The 9917-nt window shown below is 45.8% G+C and overlaps 1 non-coding gene across 1 annotated transcript; it reads right to left on the reverse strand.

Moving 5' to 3' along the window:
- Positions 1–8576: 8576 nt before the first annotated feature.
- trnap-ugg (transfer RNA proline (anticodon UGG)) lies at positions 8577–8664 on the reverse strand. Its single transcript is given in 2 exon segments — positions 8577–8612; positions 8629–8664. It is a non-coding gene; the product is annotated as a tRNA-Pro (tRNA).
- Positions 8665–9917: the final 1253 nt, after the last annotated feature.

A 9917-nucleotide genomic window follows, 5' to 3' on the forward strand; every position in this document is an offset into this window, starting at 1 on the left:
AGTTGTTTTCTTTGTTTTATTTGCCGCCGATAAGTAGTCACTGAGCTTTACCAGATCCATCCTACACCTGAAGCCTTTCCGCCGCTCCCCACTTCTACTTCCTGAAGACCACAATCAATTCATTGGTTTCATAATGTTGAGTGCAAGGCTGTTGTTGTGACACCACTGTACCTGCCGATCTACCTCACTCCTATATCGCTCCTTGTCACCTTCCAGAAGACACTAGATACTAGAATAAAACAGCACAGTACAGACCCTTCAGCCCTCGATGTCGTGCCGACCCATATATTGCTTAAAAATGTCTATGCCTCTCATAGTCTTGCAGACCTCTATCAAGTCTCCTCTCGTACTTTTACACTCCAAAGAGAAAATTCCCAGCTCTGCTAACCTTGCCTCATAAGACTTGTTTTTCATTCCAGGCAACATCCTGGTAAATCTCTTCTGCAACCTCTGTCCATAGCTTCCACATCCTTCCTATAATGAGATGAACAGAATTGAACACAATACTCGAAGTGCGGCCTCACCAGAGATTTGTAGAGCTGCACCATGACCTCTCTACTCTTGAACTCAACACCCCCCCATTAATGAAGCCTGGCATCCAATAGGCCTTCTTAACTATCCTATCAACCGTGCAGCGAACTTGAGGGATGTATGGGTTTAAACCCCAAGGTCCCTCTGGGGTTCATCCATACTCTTATATAACCGACCATTAACCCTATACTCAGCCTTCAGGTTTGTCCTTCCAAAATGCATCACCTCACACTTATCCGGATTGAACTCCATCTGCCATTTTCTGTCCAACTCTGCAGCCTGTCTAAATCCTCTTGTAACCTTCGACAACCTGGAGCTCCATCCACAATTCCTCCAATCTTCCTGTCATCCGCAAACTTACTCATTCATCCTTCCGCCTCTGTATCCAGGTCATTTATAAAAATCACTAATAGCAGGGGTCCCAGGACAGATCCCCGCGGCACTCCACCAGTCACTGACATCCAGGCAGAATACTTTCCTTCCACAACTACCCTTTGCATTCTTCCTTTAAACCATTTTTTTTTATAATGGTTATAAAAACCATCTATGGGAGGAGGTAGAGACGACGTTTCGGGCTGAAACCCTTCGTCAGGAGTGATGAGCGACTCCTGATGAAGGGTTTCGGCCCAAAACATCGTCACTACCTCCTCCCATGGTTGCTGTCTGGCCTGCTGAGTTCTGCCAGCATTTTGTGTCTTTATTTATTTCCAGCATCTGCAGATTCACTCCTGTGCCTTTTTTATACAAACAACCAATGTTCCACTTATCTCATGCGTCATGACTTTCTGGATGAGTCTCTCGTGAGGGTCCTTGTCAAATTCCTTACTAGAGTCCAGGTAGACCACATCCACTGTCCTACCCTCATTAATTTCTTTTGTTACCTCTTCAAAAAACTCAATCAGGCTCGTGAGGCACGATCTTCCCTTCACAAAGCCACGTTGACTCTCCATGAGTGGACTGTACTTCTCCAAATGCTCGTAGATCCTATCCTTAAGTATCCTTTCCAGTAGTTTGCAGACCAGCGACGTAAGACTCACCGGTCTATAGTTCCCAGTTTTCTCCCTATTACCTTTTTAGAACAAATAAACTACAGTTGCCATTCTCCAGTCCGCCGGCACTTCCCGTGTAACCCGAAAGGTTTCAAAGATCATAGCTAATGCTCCTGCGATCTCTTCTATCAATTTCCACAAATACCCGGGGTGTATCATATCCGGTCCTGGGCATTTATCAATCTTAATGTTTTTAAGAAGAGCAAGCACTTCTTCTCCCTTAATCTCTACATTGCCCATTTCACAGGCCCGCTCTATTTCGACCTCACCCTGATCAATATCCTATTCACATGTGAATACTCCAGCAAAGTATTCATTTACGAGCACCTCCGCTCCGTCCGTCACAATAGACAGGACCTCCTGGTTGCCACCCACTTCAACTCTGCCACTCATTCCCATCTGGATATGTGCATACATGGCCTCCTCTACTGCCATGATGAGGCCAAACTCAGGTTGGAGGAGCAACTCTTCATCTACCGTCTGGGTAGCCCCCAGCCTGGTGGTAGGAACAATGAATTCTCCAATTTCCAGTAATTCCCTGCCCCTCCCCCTCCCCTATCCTAGGTCCATCTCTCCCTCTCTCCCCTTTCAACTTTCTGCTCCTTTATCTATGTACTTTCATGCTTATCCACTCCCCCTTTTATCCTTCCTCTGATTGGTTTTCCACCTGGCGCCTTTCCCCCTCCCCTATCTCTATTACTGGGCTTCGGCCATCTCTTCCCCCCCCCCCATTCCTGATGAAGGGTCTCTGCCCGAAATGTTGGCTATTCTTTTCTCACGGATGCTGCCTGACCTGCTGAGTTCTTCCAGCGTTGTGTACGTATTAATTTACGACCTCCCCAGCCTCCTCCGCCTCCAGTCATATGTTGCCCTCTTTATCCATCAGCGGTGCCACATTCGTGCTCGTCATCTTCCTGTTCTTCACACACGCCTAGAATGCCTTGGGGTTCTCCATAATCCTATATGCCAAGGCCATCCCATGCCCCATTCGAGGTCTCCTAAGTCCTTTCTGAAGTTCCTTCCTGGCTACCCTATATTTCTCATGAGCCCCTCCTGCTTCCTGAGTCTTATATCTAACATACGTTTCCTTCTTCCACTTGACGAGTTGCCTCATGTCTTTCGTCAGCAACGGTTGCTTTTTCCTACCATTGTTTCCTTGTCTCAGTGGGACAAACCTATCCTGAAACCAGCAGAAGTGGTCCCTAAACTTCCTCCTCATTACTTCTGTGTTTTCACCCTTGAACTTCTGTTTCCAATTTACTCTCGCTAGTTCTTGCCTCATACCTTTATAGTTAATTCTTCTTCAGTTAAGCTCTTTCCCATTTTGTCTGTTCTTAATCTTTTCCATAGCAATGCTGAAGCTAAGGGAGTTGTGGTCACTCGCAGTAAAATGCTCCCCCACCAAGAGGCCTGTCACCTGACCAAGTACATTACACATAACTAGACCCAGTATGGCCTCTTCTCTCTTCGGCCGGTCCACATACTGCGTCAAGAATCCTATTGAACACAACTGACAAATTCAGCTCCATCTACCCCACCCACCTTACAATCAGGAGGTGCCAGTCCACATGAGGGAATTTGAAATCACTCATAACTACAACCCTGTATTTCCTGCACCATTCTAAAATCTACCTGCTTGTCTGTTCCTCAGTTCCCGAAGGTTATTTGGGGGTCTATAGAGTACTCCCAGCACGGTGATTGATCCCTTCCTATTTCTGACTTCCACCCAGACCGACTCAGTGGGCACTCTCTGCAGCGTCTTCCCTTTCTATATACGTGGTTCTATCCTGACTGGTAATACTACCCCTCTCCCCCTTTTCTACCTCCCGTCCTATTCAGTTTGAAACACCTAAACCCTAGTACCTGCATCAGCCAATCCTGCCCTTCCTCCAGACAAGATTTAGTAATGGTCACAACATCATAGCCCCAGGTACTGATCCATGCTCTAAGTTCATCCACCTTTTCTTCCTAATACTCCTAGCGTTGAAAGAGACACATTTCAACCCTTCTAACTGGCTACATGTTTTGTCCCCTGCCTGTCCTTGCTCAACAACTCAGAACACATAGCATCAAGCCCTTGTCCTTGTACCCAAATGTCTGCACTTAGATTCTGATTCCTACCTCCTGCCAAACTAGTTTAACTAGTTTAATCTCCCCAACAGCTCTAGCAAACCCGCCTCCATGGATACTCTACCCTTTCCAGTTCAGGTGCAGCCCGTCCTTTTGCACAGGTCAGACATTCCCCAGAACAGATCCCAATGTTTCAGAAATCTGAATCCCTGCCCCATGTACCAACTCTTCAGCCACGCATTCATCTGACATTACGTCCTGTTCCTACCCTCTCTATCTCGTGGCACAGGCAGCAGTCCCGAGATTACCACCCTTGAGGTACTGTTTTTTAACTTCTTTCCTAACTTGCTATATTCCTTCTTCAGGTCGTCATCCCTACTCCTATCAATGTCATTGGGCCGCACGTGGACCACGACATCTGGCTGTTCATCCCTCTTTCCACAGAATACCGGGAACTTCGCGAATTTGATAAATGACCTGGATGACGAAGTGGAAGATTGGGTTCGTAACTTTACTGATGACACAAAGGTTGGGTTTTTGTGGATAGCGTGGAGGGCTGTCAGAGGTTACAGCAGGACATTGAGAGGATGCAATACTGGGCTGAGACGTGGCAGTTAGAGTTCAACACAATAAGTGTGAGGGGTTCATTTTGGTAAGTCAAATATGATGGCAGAATATAGAGTTAATGGTAAGATTTTTTGCAAAATGTTACCACCTCAGACGGATTCTGTTGTCCGAGTCCATGGGACATTCAAAGCTGCTACGGAGGTTGACACTGTGGTTAAGAAGGTATACGGTGCATTGGCCTTCATCAAGTGTGGGATTGAGTTCAAGAGCCGAGAGGTAATATTTCAGCTATAAGGGACACTTGTCGGACCCCACTTGGAGTACTGTGCTCAGTTCTGGTCGCCTCAGTACAGGAAGTACGTGGAACCCATAGAAAGGGTGCAGAGGAGATTTATAAGGATGTTGCCTGTATTGGGAACCATGCCTTATGAGAATCTGTTGAATGAAACAGGCTTTTCTCCTTCGAGCGACGGGGGATGAGAGGTGACCTTGTGGAGGTGTATAAGATGATAAGAGGCATTGATCGTGTGGATAATCAGAGGCTTTTTCCCAGGGTGAAATGGCTAGCACGAGAGGACATAGTTTTAAGCTGCTTGGAAGTAGATGAGATGTCAGGGGTAAGTTGTTTTTTTTTTAATGTAGAGAATGGTGAGTGCGTGGAAAGGGCTGCCGGATGCAATGGTGGAAGCGGAAACGGTAGTGACTCCTGGATGAATACATGGAGCTAAGAAATATAGAGGGCTATGGGTAAGCCTAAGTAGTTCTGAGTTAGGGACATGCTCTGCACAGCTTTGTGGGCCTAGGGCCCTGTATTGTGCTGTCAGATTTCTATGTTTTCTATTTTTCCAGGTATCTGACTAACCGGGGTTTTACAGAGCTGCAGCATTTCCTCGTTGACTTTGAACATCGGTGCACACATAGGAACAACAGCCACTCCCATATCAGCTGACTCTTTGAGAATTAATTAATATAATATACGTATATCTGAGGTATGATCCGCTCCTTGGAGTCTAGTGTCTTCTATGTAACAGAGCGAATAGTTTCTCCGCCTTTTTGGTGGCGAGATAAATCCCAAACTCCATTGCATATGATGTTTCCAAATACTTTGATGACGCAATCGCTGGTGTGGAGTCCACGGCATCAGGCGATAAGACATGCGTGCAGAATTGGGCTATTCGGCCCATCAGTTCACCTCACTCAATTCAGCGTGCTTGATTAATCTCAATGCCATTCCGCTCTTACCTTATCAAGTTCTTACTAATCAAGAACCTATCAACACTCCGTTTTAACATCGAGCCTCATTCCATCCATCCAGTCTATCTGGCCATTGAGGTCCCATCTGGCGATGTGTACAGCATTGAACCATCAGCCCAGTCTCTAACCTCCCTTCGTTGTGCTACGCGTATATCAGACCTGCACGCGTTCTCTACATGAAGTCAAGACATATCCTTGGATAAAAGGGCCACAGCCGCGTTTCATAAATGCACTGTGCGGCTGCATTGGTGCACTCCTGTACTTACCCTCACTTTCAATAAAGCATGGCGTAGCACATGTCTTCCTAACAGCTCGATGCTTCAGATTCCTATCAGTCCTGTGGAAGGATTAGGGTCGGAGAAGTTCACTATTTCTGCATTTCCATCGATGCTGGCTGACCGGCTGAATTCCTCCAGCAGGTTATCCGTGTTACTCTCAATTTCTAGTAGCTGCAGAATTTCCTGTAATACCTGTATCCTTTTTTCGTGTACACGGACACGCGGGTCTCCTTCCACCTTTCTTTATCGTGACCAATTTATTTACTTGCATGCGTTTGTCTAGGGTAAGTCAGCCTCCAGTCTGGACAGACTGAGATATCTCGGTTTATGTGGACGATGCCTGATGTGTTGCCGGGTTACAAATCCGAACGGCAATGTATCAGACAGTACATCATATGTAATTCAGCTTTATAATTATTAATCTGTAGTTAGAAAAGAAAAGAAAAAGGACTCTTTTTAGTGAAACAGTCTGATGTACACGTTGGATCTCACGGCTGCCCAACCATTCGATCCCCATCGATCTCCTCCGAGCGTTGTCGGCTCATGTACACTCACTCCAAGTCCACTCCGTCCTGCCGACTACCGGCTCGCTCCACTCACATCATCTGCCTTCATCTCTTGCTGACAAAAAGCCCGAGAATACCTTCTCTCAGACACACTGGAAAAACAAAAACAACAACATGCCGCTCATTGGGTGACACACATTCCAAAGCCCCCATTATCTCCCGTCTAAACCCAAACTCTGCTGCTACACTGAAACTATTACAGTAGCTGTGAAACATAACAGAGAGGCCATTACATTAACACTGAAACGATGCAGACCATTACTTTCAAGTTATTGCTAATCTAATTGCTGATTTGTAAGAATGCAGAGTAACCTCTCAGTTATTATCGTCCTCATCTGGATCGCATCTGGCCGTTCAACAATCCTGAATGGACCATATCGTAGGTGCTTTGCGTCCTGCTCACTACTATTCATCCCACCAACTACCGTGCCGTTTCATGTCGTCCGCAAACAGGGAATGTGTCCACACCAAGACACGATAGTGTAGTGGTTTGCGTCAGACTACCAAAGTTGCCGCTGCAAGATCGAGATTCAATTCCCACAGCTAGCTGCAAAGTGTCTGTTCGTTCTTCCCCTGACGTCGTGGGTTTCCCCCAGGTACTCCGATTTCCACCCGCAGTCGAAAGTCGTACGGGCTCGTGTTAATGAGTTGTTGGCATGCTCTGTTGGTTAAGGACACTTACGGGCTGCTCCGGCACAACGTTCGCTAATTTGACTTGACGCAAACAGCGAATTTCACTTGATTTTTATATGCACATGTAACAATATAAATCTAATCTTTAAATACTGTACTTCAGCTTCAAAAATATCGCTGTACCCTGCAAAAATCTATGCTGGGTACTGAACTCCGCAAAACCCAACTTGTCACTTCCTTCCATCCAGCAAAAGGTTCTCATTTCCCTCTTCCCTGCTTCGCTCATTCATCTAACGATGCCACGTGTGGGTTCGTATTCATTCCCACAATCCATGCTATACACTATTTACAGAAACTTTCCAAAATCCTTTTGAGTCTCACCTACAAGTATCTGGGAGTACAGTTAGACGAGAAGATAGACTGGACTGCCAACACAGATGCCTTGTGCAGGAAGGCACAGAGTCGACTGTACTTCCTTAGAAGGTTGGCGTCATTCAATGTCTGTAGTGAGATGCTGAAGATGTTCTATAGGTCAGTTGTAGAGAGCGCCCTCTTCTTTGTGGTGGCGTGTTGGGGAGGAAGCATTAAGAAGAGGGACGCCTCACGTCTTAATAAGCTGGTAAGGAAGGCGGGCTCTGTCGTGGGCAAAGGAATGGAGAGTTTAACATCGGTAGCTGAGCGAAGGGCGCTGAGTAGGCTACGGTCAATTATGGAAAACCCTGAACATCCTCTACATAGCACCATCCAGAGACAGAGAAGCAGTTTCAGCGACAGGTTACTATCGATGCAATGCTCCTCAGACAGGATGAAGAGGTCAATACTCCCCAATGCCATTAGGCTTTACAATTCAACCGCCAGGACTTAAGAACTTTTTTTAAAGCTATTATTAATGCTTTTTGAGATAGTGATTTAGATGCATATCATATTTGTTACTGAGTTAAGTATTGTATGTAATTAGTTTTGCTACTACAAGTGTATGGGACATTGGAAAAAAGGTTGAATTTCCCCATGGGGATGAATAAAGTATCTATCTATCTATCTTTTGAGTGAAGAAGTTCCCCCTTGACTATTTCACATTTCACCTTTTATCTGTGACCTGTGGCTTCAACCTCACTGGAAAAGTCTTGCTTGCAATAACACGGTTTATACCCCTCATAATTTCGTATCGCTGGTTTGCTCTAATTCGCTGGGTTTCTCAGTTCCTTTGTGAAACTATGAGGTTACGTTTGGCACACTCCGTTCTGCAAGAACGTCGTCAAACGCGAAAATATTTGGAAAATGTTCATCCACTTAAACCCAATAATCCATGGTCACTTTCTGTATCTCACTTAAAATTCCTATTGATAGAGTTGAATTGCAGTCATACAGAAACACAAGATTGCAGAAACAGGGATTAGCCACTCAGTTTATCATCACTCCTTATCCATTCTATTTCTACGCTAAACCAAATCTTTCACCGTCCGCTCTAAAGCTGTGATTTGTTGTAGTCGTCTTCAGTCCTAACCTGAGGGGGGAATGCTTGCAGGCAGTGGCCTACATATACAGCCCTCATAATTTTCTGTACATCTAAATATCTTCCCTCATTCTTCTGTGCTCCAATGTCTGAAGTTCTAAAATACATCAATCAAGGGCTCGTCCGGGATTTGAACCCGGGACCTCTCGCATGCTTGCAAATTCAGGCCCAAAGCGAGAATCATACCACTAGACCAACGAGCCCGGTCTGTGCTTATGTCATAACACTGCTGCCTTTCACTTTCTCAGTCTCTTTTGTCAACGCATCTGGTGGTAATTTTACGTCTAATGTATATCAAGGAGCAAAGTTCAGTATAAAGTACTGCAGGCTGCACGGCCCACGAAGCTCTGTTCATCAATGTAGCTCTACTCTGCTGACATTATAACTATTCCCTCCTACAGAGACCATAATCCGCTATTTTCATGACAGCCATCTGTCTATCTTTATTTTAAATATCTGTATTGTGACAAAGACGAACAGCACCACGTCAGTGCGTTCCCAGAACCCACCACACTGTGTACAAAAAAAAAAACACCCTACCCCTAACCTAACCTTTCCTCCACTCATCTTCAACGTATGCCTTCTCCTGTTGGCCGTTTTCACGCTGGGGAAAAGGTGCTGTTGTCCAGCCTGTCTGTGTCTCTTCTAATCTTATACACCTCCATCACGCTCCGTAGCTTCGAACAGAAAAGTTCCAGCTTCTTCACTCTTCCCACACAAGACGTGTTCTAATCGCGGCAACGTTCTGTTGAACCTGCGGTGCACCTTCTCTAAAGGACTTTTTCGGCCCAGACAGTGGCTCCCATCAACCATTCTATTTAGCAGCACCACCACTCTCACAAGACCCTTCTATCTATCACACCAGTCACTGCAACACAATGTTAGCTATTTAAACTACATTTCTATTAAGGTGTTAGCATTGTAAATGCGCGCTAGTTTCCGTGTTATTTATGCACATTCTGTTCTATATCCGTACCGTAACCACAGGTCTTCCACCTCTGCTGCAGCCAGTCGCCGCGACCTTTCTCTGAATGGGGTGTCCTCGGTCACCCGGAGAGTGTGGGGAATGCACTTGGAACAACCTACATCAAACTCGTCATAGAAAAGACATCGTCCGGCTTCAAACTCTTCTTCTAACCTCCTGGCAGCGGAGAGACAGCAAAGTTGAATAACTCGGAAGTCAACTTTCCGTTTTTCGGACAGGGTTTATGCCCGGCTTGTATCACAGGAACATTAGACATTACGGTCACCGAAAAGAGGTGTACCATTGGCATCCCCCACCAGAGGCTGACATGCCTCTCAGAAGTCTTCCTGACCATCACAACCATCCTGTTCAACTGTTCAACCGAAGGCTTCTGAAATATCCCATCTGAAAAGCATGACTTGTCTTCGTGGCCTTCCGGAGCATTCACCAAGAGGACTTCGGCATCAGGTATTCCTGGAAACTTGGGGTTCC

Source organism: Hemitrygon akajei, unplaced genomic scaffold (assembly GCF_048418815.1).
Source record: "Hemitrygon akajei unplaced genomic scaffold, sHemAka1.3 Scf000084, whole genome shotgun sequence".
Taxonomy (NCBI): Eukaryota; Metazoa; Chordata; class Chondrichthyes; order Myliobatiformes; family Dasyatidae; genus Hemitrygon; species Hemitrygon akajei.